An 11,552-nucleotide genomic window follows, 5' to 3' on the forward strand; every position below is an offset into this window, starting at 1 on the left:
GCCAAGCAAGAGCTTACAATCATCATCAGCAACAGAAGAACTACTACAGATTTCATCTTCAAACGATAGAAACTAAAAGAAGAAGAGTGGTTTGAGGGAGTGATGGTGGCTGAGCAAAGGGACTCAAAGGCACTTTATATAGAAAAGAAAACGTGTAAAGGATTAATTAATGGGGTCTCCACCAAAATGAGGCATAATTGAGTGGGAATTAGATATTGTGGAATTAAATTGTTTTAAATGTTTTTAATGCAATTTAAATGATGGTGGATTGACAAATTTCTTGTCTCTTAATTGGTACTAAAATGGGAGGGGAAGGATCGTTTGGCAGTGGATGGCCCAAGACCAGCTAAAGTCAATCAAGCACAATGGTCTTGTCAAGCACAGTAGGTAGGGAAGATACTCTCTCAGATGTTTCTGGTTAATTCCCATCAATTTTAGGTGAGACATTTTCTGGTATTTAACTGTGTTAGCAGATACCTAATTTCACTGCTTACCCGTAGTAATCCATATTTGGGAAGATATCATCAGTCAATTCCATCAAAGGCAAACCCATCACCTATATTTATGTAAATGAATGGGGGAGGAGGATTCTGAAAATACTTCTTGTTGTCATCTTTGCATATCTTCTATAAATGTTCATACAAATGGATGTTATTGGTGAAGCCTGATCTCAGTCTAGAAAGTGTAGTGGGGGATCTTTGGAGGGCCGTTTCGTCTTCAAAATGTGCCGTAAAGGCCTAAAAGTGCATATGTCAGTGCCAAAGGCACCGTTTCTTGTAGAGCTTGTTGAGACCTTCGAATCGATATGTATTTCGACGTATGTTTAGTTCTGCTACGAACCAGACCGGCTGGGTCTTTTAGGCTTCTAAGGGCATTTTTGTTCTTTTTTGGGTTAGGGGTTCTTTATAAAGGGTTCTTATCTCGTTGAGAGGGTTAAGGTGAGATTTGATGGTTTGTAAAATTGCTTCAGAGAAATAGTGAAACAGTTCTATCGCCGACCGTAAATGTAGCCTACCTTCTTGGGGGTGAACCATGTAAATCCTTTGTGTTGTGTGTTAGTTCTTTAGTTCTTTTTCGTTTTTTTTTTTTTTTTTCCTGCAAATCCCATTTCTGGGCGTTGTTTTTGGATCTAGATCATCTACGGCCAGTAGCGGCCTGAGCAACGCACAAATAGGGCACAATGTAATGACTGCCTTACCCCCGCTCGGGCAAAGCGTTCAGGTAGGGATAAGGCGGTCATTGCAAGGCACCCTGTTTGTACGCTACTCAGGCTGCTACGGGCAAGGCGCCGTAGATGATTTGACTAACAAGGGAGACCAAGCCCCAAGAATCAAAGAAGCCTCCATGACAAAAGCTAAGAAACAAAAAAGGGGGAGAAAGATACAACCTCACAACCTCACCAACACATGAAGATATAGCATTCCAAAAGAAAAACCACCACGATGGAACAATAAACTAGGATGAGACCAAACTGGTTGCGCCCCCCATGCTCCACAAGATCGATAGACATTCTTGCTGATTTTAGGGTTTTTTTTTGGGTGGGGGACTGGTGAGGATCAGTACAACATATAGCCTCCATATCGCTTCACATACCATTGAGGATGACCAGTCTGGTTTGGGCTCTATTCCAAGGTAGGCGGAAGTTCCATTCCATCTAAATATGAGAAATAGTGCAACAAAAGACCAGCTTTGCAGTAGCACTAATAGAGTCACCCTTAAATGTCTCCCCAACCCATTTTGTATCCAACAAAACATTTCTTCTAGGAATCCTACAAGGAGAGCATAAGCTTAGAGTTGTTTTTCAAACGTGAATGGTAAATGGGTGATCGAAGAAGAGGTGGTCTCTACTTTACCGCTCCCATTGAACGGAAGCAACATAGGCATAGTGACTGGGAAGAAACCCTATAAAAAAAGGTCAAAGTTTTATGGTCAATCTACCACGGAAGCATTCATTGATTGACAATCTAATGTGGCACATTGAAGGATGATTTGGTTAAGAAAGAAATAGTTTGGATTGGCCATTTCATATTTTACAGCAAAATTAAGTCATTACCCCCATGTATCGACATCTTTCCATGTATTATCAGCTATTTATTTGCTTTGCAAATAAAAGTAATGAATTTCGAAGCTTTGTTTTACCACATGACCAAACTCCTATTGGGTTCAAATTTGACAAGTAGATGGAGAATTACATAACCTATTTGTACACAAAATTTGGACCCTGACTCATCTACAATCTGAAAATTAATAAAACAGAGAATTTTCAAGGCCCAAGGGTAATTGGGAGGAGTAGTTCATAGATTCCATAGCCCCTATTTTATAGCTGAGGTTTTTGCATATATGTATGTATCTTGTTGTAACTAAGGTTGATTACAATAAGATTGTAATCTTTTCTTTTTGCCCCTTGTCTTATTTTCAAATCATTTAATGTTGTATTTAATGGAGAGACTTTAAATAGTGCATTAAATGATTTTGAGAATAGTACCAAAAAAAAAAAATAAGGTTACAACTTCTAAATTCACTTACTTGGTAACAATAAGATACATCCATAGTTAAAAGTATGACAAATTACTAGAAGTTGAGCTTATGCTCGAGCTCGGATCAGGTCCTCGTACGAGGACCAACCTTGGGACCACCCACATGGAAGTCACTGACCCTTCTGGGGATCCCTTGGATTCCATGTGGGTGGTCCCAAGGTCCCAAGGCCAGTCCTCATACGAGGACCTGATCTGCACTCCTTATGCTTGATGTGGGGGGGGGGGGCGAGAAAGGTATAAAGTGAGCCACAACAGCTGCCTAGCGCAGTTGGTGAGCTGTGATGCGCTTGATGCCCATGCTCACTAGGAGGTTTCGAGTTTGAGCCTCCTGGCTGTTACCTTCCCCCCATTATAAAAAAAAAAAAAAAAAGAGAGTCTAGCTGTGAGAATAAAAGGGCCATTTCTAGTGCATAAGGCTCCCAAGTGTCCGCCTTGTCCCCTTAATGGAGAGGCTGATTCCCAGGATTCAAACCAGCACCACTGCATTGACGGTAACAAGACCTTGCCATCGCACCAAACGACGACCCTCTTTAGCTTTGAGAATGGGAACAACAATATCTACTCAATATTTACAACCCTAAATACCCATCAGTGCTTACGATCAACATATTTATGCTCTTTCAGAGCAACTACGGATCTCTTTCTTCATCAAATAAGCAGATCCATGACCAAAGATTATTTTATTTAGTTACATAAACCAGCAGGAACACCAGCTCTCACCATAGATACCTCTAATTACTAGTTCTAATAATAGTATTACCCTTTACCATTACCACTTCCTCCTGGGGAGCCAGTCGGCTTGTTGAAGTCATCTCGGGTCATGCCATGATGGTCGTTTGAATCCCTTGGAGAGTATCCAGATGTGCTGCTATCCTTGTGTCCTTGCCCTCCCATCTCTTCTTCCTCCAAGAGCCTTTCTTGACCATATTTTTCATCCACCAGAGCTTTCCTTTGTGCCCCCAAGCAAGTGCTTACCATCAGGAGAAAGCTACCAACTTCATTCTTACCTATATGAAGGTAGCTGTTTTACAGAGAAATAAAAAGATATTTTGAATGGCTTAGAAAGAGAAGGTGAGGTCCTTATATAGTAAGAGTTGTAAGGTTAAGGGAGTGGATCTGGATTGATTTTTTTGATTCCAGAGGTATTGGTCATGGAACCTCAACCACAAAATGAGGCATAATTAGTGGGACGCACAGATAACTCCAATTTTTTTTTTTTTTTCTAGAACCATTTAAATGATGGGTTGAGGAAATTATGGGAATTTAGCAACTTAAGTTTGTGGAATCATCCAATCAAGGTCAATGCAGCACAGTTGTTTATCTGTTGCATTGCCAAATGATGTCATGCTCATGGTTGAATCGGGAATTGGATCGGTGAATTGGCCAATTCGAATGGAAATCGGTCGTGATTGAGTTTGGTTTCCATCGATCCGACATGTCCGATTTACATCCAAAATCCTAGAAATTACCTGTTTTTAGATCTGAGGACCTATTCTAGGGTTCTTGAGCACTGATTTGGATCGATTTCGATTTGATTTGAATCGAAATCTCCAATGACCAATTTCATTGCCAATTCTGTGTTTTAAAATCTTGGTCAAGCTAGTGTTGGAGATTGGAGGTAATCCTGTATCAGAATGTGTATCAATCAATTCGAAAATTGATACGGCATGGATCGGCTTTATCAGACAATTTTGCCCCTAATTCTCTTTTTTTTATTTATTTTTCTTTTTTACCCCAAATAATCTCTGGGACCCGGGACAGCCCCTACGAATTTATTTCAATAATAAAAAAGAATAGGAGTACAAGAGGGGGGGACATACCTGCCTTACCCCAAACCCAAGCTGCCCTGAGGCTCACTCGCACTCTCTCAAACGCTCCTAATAGAGCTCACACCCACCGCTACAAGCTTGGCAATCTTAAAGCCTAATTACTGGAAGACCTATAGCGTCCTCATGAGAAATTTGCCGCAGCTCTTGAGGCAACTGTGATTCCCCATAGAACGTGGAATCCTTCTTCTGTTCACAAGCTAAATTCGCCAGATAGTCTGTCGCCCTATTTCCTTCTCTGAAAGTGAACTCTATCTTCGGTTTTGGAGAGCTTACCAAACCTAACACCTCCTGGAACCAATACCATCCCTTCCAATTCCCGTATGTTCCCTTCTCTATGCACTTCACAGTTGTCGGCGAGTCCGAATTAACATGAAATTCCTTGAATCCTAAGCTGTCACAGAGCCTTAGGCCATCCCTCAAAGATCTCAGTTCAGCTAAGGTGTTGGTGCATCTACCGTAGAAGTTGGCAAAGCCCGGCACCACTTCACCTTCCCTGTTCCTAATTACACCTCCACCCCTGTCCCTAATTCTCTTCTTAAAAATGGATTTTTTGATCATTTTAACCTTTGTCCATACCAAGTCACCGGTATGATATTGGCAATTTATTGAGATCGATCACATGCAAAACCAGTACGTATCGTCCGAAAAGATACTGATCGATACCTCAAACCATGGAGGACATCCTCTTGGATGTCTTGTCGTCCACAGCCATTCAATGATGAACTAGAGAGGTAGAACTTGGTGCGTGTTGCATTTAATGATTACTTTGTTTTTCTGTCATTTATGTTCACACTCAGGTGTTGAACTAAATGCAAATGTGCAAACCTTGTATTGTTGGAATCTATGGCGGCTTTTCTACCAAAAAAAAATAAAAAATCTAAGGCGGCTTAAATTATTTATATTTGTAATATTACTTTTCAAACTAAGCATGCTTATTGATGCAATAATGCAGAAATATTTATAGTGCAGTCTTTTCATTGCTTCAAAGAATCGCCGTGGGTTTTGATGTGTTTCTTCTCAAAAATCAAAGTGGGGAAAAATGCTAAATTAGTTTTGTCAAGGTCTCGTCCTCCTCCGATCGCTAGAATCACTAGAAGTAGGCCCAGATTATTATATATATGATTTGAACGTAATATTGTTGAATTGAACCTTTTCAACAGGGGATTATGTGTTGGAGTAAATTATTGAGTACAGGAATAAGACAAGAGCGTGACGTTTAAGAACATGATCCAGCTCTGTGAGCCAAGAATTCGAAACTCACAATTCTATAATGTTTAGGTATGAATCGGAGGGTGAGGCAAGAGCGTAACGTATTGTTTTTTTTTTTTTTTTGAGAATTTGAGAGCTTTAATAGGGGGATAGGGGATGGGGATAGGCCCCAAGGTGGTTTGAACTCATGACCTCTTATTGGTTTTTATTTTATTTATTGAAAATGAAGTAGTAGCAGTAAGGGTTAGTAGGGGTATGGTCCTTTGACCAGTCCTCGCAGTTGGCTCGGTACTCTCGGGTAGCTCAGATGTATGACTGTTTTACGCTGGCTCTGTATTGTATTCTTTTCAAATTGATTCAACTATAAGGATAAACCGTTGATTTTGTTGTGGAATTCTCTTCGTGTATTTTTTATTTTATTTTTACTCCATTTAGGGTAGGGAGAATTCCGAACTTCGTTATATATTTTTAATAACCCAAAAAACGAAGAAGAAATATTTACAAGGATCCTATCGATTGGTGTCATATTAATAATATAATATATTTCTAGATTATGAGCCATTAATGGAAAGGAAGGATTTCACCAACTTCATGTTCATGATGCTTTCTATCTAGGGTGGCCATGCACATAATTTTGTGATAAACATCTCCCCCGCTCATGTTTCCATTCATCAATCTTAGAAGCCATGATATATATGTTGATTTATGTATGGTAAGACCTATGGCCCTGATGAGGCATAAAACACCCCACCTATCAGAGGCTGCCACGTGGCCGACCAGACCTCAATCCGAGAACCGAGTTGGGCCGAGCAGGAAATTGGGCCGACCCCATATCCGATAAGTCACCTGACAAAGCCTATTTTGAGCGAGCTGGCCGGTGACTGAGGCCGAGAGTATGCGGGTCAGCCAGGGACTCCTAGCCGACCTCATGGTCGAGACCAACCTCCACTCGGGCTGACCTCCATTGCCGACCCCACATGCCGACCTCGTAGGCCGAGCCCTCCTCCATTGAGGCTCCCATAGCACCCCACCGGGGATCTCCGGGCCACGTCAGCACATCCCGAGAATCACGGGATAAGGACCGAGCCACTATCCCAGCGCAACACAGAATCACACTCTACATGGACTCTTACCTTAATAAGAGTCCGACCCCGAAAATAACTCTCCACTCCGCTCTACGCGAGAGAACCTTCCGAAAGAAGGACTCCTACCATACTAGGACTCTCCCAACCGTCTCATCTCCTACTTACTCTATAAATACCCAGGTATGGAGCTCTATTCCACATCTTGCTTTTTACTACGCAGTTACGCTGTCGCGTTGAAGACCTGACTTGAGCATCGGAGAGTCCTAGGCCGGAGCCACACCGGCCCTCTTGCGCTCATTGCTTGGTTCTTGCAGGTTCCTCCGCGGGCGAACCAAGTACCGGAGGTTTTCACACGCAACAGATTTGGCGCCGTCTGTGGGAACGACATCAGCAAGCCTTGTCGTTTCTACCAATTCCCAGAACAATAATAATGGTGCACACGAGGTCAGGGCAGCATGGCTCACCTGTTGTGCAAACGAGGCGATCACCGCCCCCTGAAACCTCTCGGCAGGGGATAAACAGAAGACCCCCTAGGGCAGGGGGTATGCAGCCCATCACGGGCACCATTCCCCTTCCAGAGAGTGGGAATGGAGGAGGTGCGCTAACCACGGCAGCGGCTAGCCTGGTACAGGCCGAGCCAAGTTTGGACGGGAACGGCCTACCAGCACCGCCACCCTTGCCGGAAAATTTGGACCCAGAAGCCCCGGCAAATAATCGACAGGTTATGGATTTGCAGCTGCAGATGCTCCACACCAACGAGATGCTGCGCACCTTCATGAACCAGATGGCCCGAGGAGGGCTGATGGGCCAGCCGCTGGCCGCGCCCCCTCCAGCTCCGGTGCGCGCTGAAAGAAACTTGCAGCAAAATGGTGGCCGGCGTAGAGCCGAGCCGAGCCGAGCCGCGTCCTCGCATCCGTCTCATCAGAAGACTCCACCTCCGCGTCCCAGAGGCGCTCGGCGGGGTGAACAAGAACATCACCAGAGCCCGCGAACGGGGCAGGAAATCGAACCGGCCGGCTCGATAGCGAGGAGGTCGGTATTTTCTGGACGGATCGGAGAGGAAGAACAGCCGAGGAGATTCCGAGAACAAAGGAAAGACCCGATTGAAAGGCGCGCACCGAGACATGGAGAGGGATCGCGTCATACTCCCCGACGTCCAAGCTCACCTCCCCGAGAAGAACAACAGGGGAGTCCCCGAGGGTCCAACTTCCAAGAAGAAAAGAGAACAAGGAAGGACGGTGAGGACCGAGCCGACCAGAATGGCCGACTACAGCGAGACGACCGATCCTATCAACCCCGGGCCGAGGAGCTGGTTGGCCAAGCACCTGAAACCGAACTGGAGAAGCGGCTACGAGATTTGGCCGAGCAGGTGGAGGGGTTGAAGAAACAGGCGACCCCGGACGCCTACTCTTTGGTCGGGCGTCACCCTTATCCTCCCGAGATCATGACCGCGCCGCTACCACACGGTTTCAAACCTCCCCCGTTCAACCGGTATGACGGGACGACCGACCCGACAGATCACATCAACTACTTTAATGCGATGATGACCATGTACGGGGGAACTGAGATCGTTTCTTGCCGAGCCTTCCCTGCATCCCTCAAAGGCGCGGCGACCTCATGGTTTTCCTGGTTGCCGCCGAATTCCATAAGAAGCTTCGCTCAACTCTGTCGAGCCTTTGTCACGCGCTTCCAGAGTAGCATGAAACATAAGAAGACCACGGTCAACCTCCTCAGCGTGAAACAAAGGCCCGACGAGTCGATCCGAGCCTTCGTCTCCCGCTTCAACAAGGAATCCTTAGATATCAAGGATTTGGATGAGGCCACGGCCCATACGGCTATGAGCAACGGATTGGCCGACATGGACCTTATCAAGGACTTGGCCCGGAAGCCGACAAGAAACCTGGCCGAGCTCTTGGAGAGGTGCAACGAGTTCGCAAATATGGCCGAGGTCCTCCAGGCCCGGAAGGGCAACGAAGGTCGTACCGACAAGAAAAGGCCGACAACAGATGACCGAAGAGAAGACAAAAGGCCAAGGATGGATCGCCGAGCGGACAGGTCGGATCGAGCTCGGAGCCCCGACTACACCCCATTGAATGCATCTCGCAAGGAGATCCTGATGCAAATACAAGATGGGGGGTACATCCGCCGACCCCGACCGATGCAAGCGGGGTCATCTCGGAATCCCAACAAATATTGCCAATTCCACAAGGACATCGGTCACGACACCGAAGATTGTTATCAGCTGAAAAGAGAAATCGAAGAGCTGATAAAAGCGGGCCACTTGAAGCGATATGTCAAAGGAGGCCGAGAAGATCGTGGAGGTCGGCGGCCTGAAGACCGAGATCAAAGAAGAGCCGAGCCTAGGGCCGAAAACAGGCGAGTTGAAAGAGATGATGACAAGATCCGAGCCGAGAAGAAGGAGGACGGATCCGGACCGAGCAATGACAAGGGAGCCCCCATATACACTATCCTCGGGGGGCCCGGGCAAGAGAGTACTCGAAAGGCTAAGGCAAACGCTCGCTTTGTCGGAGTAGCCGAGATGCCCGCCAAGAAACTCAAGCCGGCGGTGACGATCTCCTTCACGGAAGCCGACCTCGAAGGTATAAGTTTACCTCATGACGATGCTTTAGTGGTGCAGGTAGAAATTGCGAACAGACCCGTACACCGTGTATTGGTCGATACCGGCGCATCCGTGGACCTTATGTCATTGGAAGCGTATCGACAATTCGGCTTCGACGACGCAGCGCTTAAGCCCGAAGGAACCTCGCTTCACGGGTTCTCGGGAGCTGCCGCGACTATCAAGGGCTCGATCGATCTACTTGTCACAATTGGGCAAGCTCCCTGCCAGGCAACGATCCCAGTCAAATTCATGGTGGTACGGTCGGTAGTGGCTTTCAATGCCATACTCGGCCGTCCGTCATTGACCGCCCTCCAAGCCATCATCTCCCCGACTCACTTGAAGATGAAGTTCCCCACCGAGAATGGTGTCGGCGAGGTCCGAGGCGACCAAAAGAAGGCACGAGAGTGCTACGCTACCTTCGTCAAGCAAAACAAGGGTAATGTTCGAGGAATGGCCATGTGCGTCGAACATCTCCCCGAAGATCAGCGGGATGAGCTTATCGAGAGAAGAGGGCGACCCGTAGAAGACCTGACCCCACTTCATCTCAGCGAAGATGACCCAGCCAAAGTGGTCCAGCTCGGATCACTACTAAATAAAGATCAAAGGAGGCAGCTCGGAGTTTTCTTAAAAGCGAACGCCGATGTCTTCGCCTGGTCGGCCGCTGACATGTCGGGCATACCCAGACACATAGCTGAGCACCGACTCCATGTGGACCCGGGTCGGAAACCAATCCGGCAGAAGAGAAGGAACTACGCACTTGATCGGCAAATGGCAATCAAGGAAGAGGTGGAGAAGCTTCGCCGATCAGGATTCATCCGAGAAGAGAAATTCCCGACCTGGTTGGCTAACGTCGTCATGGTCCCTAAACCGAACGGGAAGTGGAGAATGTGTGTCGACTACACCGACCTCAACAAGGCCTGCCCAAAAGATGAGTACCCATTACCTCGGATCGACCTCTTGATTGAAGCCACGGCAGGTCACGAGTTGCTGAGTTTCATGGATGCGTAATCCGGGTACAACCAAATCATGATGCATGAGGAGGACGAGTCGTACACGGCCTTCCGAACGGACCAAGAGAATTTCTGCTACAAGGTCATGCCGTTCGGATTGAAGAACGCCGGGGCGACATACCAGTGCCTCGTGAACTATATATTCCGCGAGCAGATCGGAAAGAACATGGAAGTCTACGTTGACGACATGTTGGTTAAAAGTTTGAAGGCCGAATACCACTTGGCCGACCTGGAAGAAGCCTTCGGCGTATTGAGGAAGAACCAGATGAAGCTGAATCCTACCAAGTGTGCATTCGGCGTGACCTCGGGAAAGTTCCTCGGCTTCATGGTCTCTGTCAGAGGCATCGAAGCCAACCCGGCAAAAATCAGAGCAATCCAAGAGATGAGTCCTCCAAGGACGATCCGAGAAGTACAAAGGCTAAACGGACGTGTGGCGGCGTTGGCGCGATTCATGTCGAGATCGGGCGACAAGTGCCTACCGTTTTTTAAGGCCCTAAAGAATATCCGGAACCCAAAAGATTTTATCTGGTCATCCGAATGCCAAGAAGCTTTTGAAGAGCTGAAGAAATATTTGGAGAACCCACCTCTTCTCAGCCGACCTGAACCAAAAGAGGAGCTTCAAGTCTACTTAGCCGCCACTCCCGTAGCGGTCAGTGCGGTGTTGATCAGGGAAGAGAGTCGAACTCAAAGGCCGATATACTATGTCAGCCACGTTCTTGTTGATGCCGAGACAAGGTATTCTAGGTTCGAGAAAGTAGCATTCGCCCTAATCACGGCTGCAAGGAAACTAAGGCCGTACTTTCAAGCTCATCCGATCGTGGTACTGACCGACCAGCCACTCAAAAAGATATTACACAAACCCGACGTTTCGGGACGGCTGATTTCCTGGGCAGTTGAGTTAAGTGAATACGATATAAGCTATCGACCGAGGACGGCGATAAAAGGACAAGCCCTGGCCGACTTCATTGCTGAATGCACGGGGCCCGAACATGAGGTTGGAGAAGAAAAGGCAGTCTAAGAGGTCGGGGCTACGGCCGACCCGATTTGGACAATGAATGTTGACGGCTCAAGCAATTCCGGAGGAAGCGGGGCCGGCCTAATTCTTGTAAGCCCCGAAGGCTTTCTGGTCCAATATGCCCTAAGGTTCAAGTTTCCCGCTTCAAACAATGAGGCCGAGTATGAAGCCCTTCTAGCTGGACTTCGAGTCAGCAAAGCTATGGGTATAAAGCGGTTGAAGGTGCGAGGAGACTCCCAACTCGTGG

At 46.9% G+C, this 11,552-nt stretch overlaps 1 protein-coding gene across 1 annotated transcript in view; it reads right to left on the minus strand.

Annotated features, from left to right (window-relative positions):
- LOC122650277 (probable lysine-specific demethylase ELF6) overlaps positions 1-4,664 on the minus strand; it is a 56,804-nt gene extending 52,140 nt beyond the window's left edge. The window contains exon 1 of the mRNA XM_043843646.1: positions 4,652-4,664. The gene's annotated coding sequence lies outside the window, so the exon portion shown is untranslated. The remainder of the gene's footprint in view (positions 1-4,651) is intronic.
- Positions 4,665-11,552: the final 6,888 nt, after the last annotated feature.

Source organism: Telopea speciosissima, chromosome 2 (genome assembly GCF_018873765.1).
Source record: "Telopea speciosissima isolate NSW1024214 ecotype Mountain lineage chromosome 2, Tspe_v1, whole genome shotgun sequence".
Classification (NCBI taxonomy): domain Eukaryota; kingdom Viridiplantae; phylum Streptophyta; class Magnoliopsida; order Proteales; family Proteaceae; genus Telopea; species Telopea speciosissima.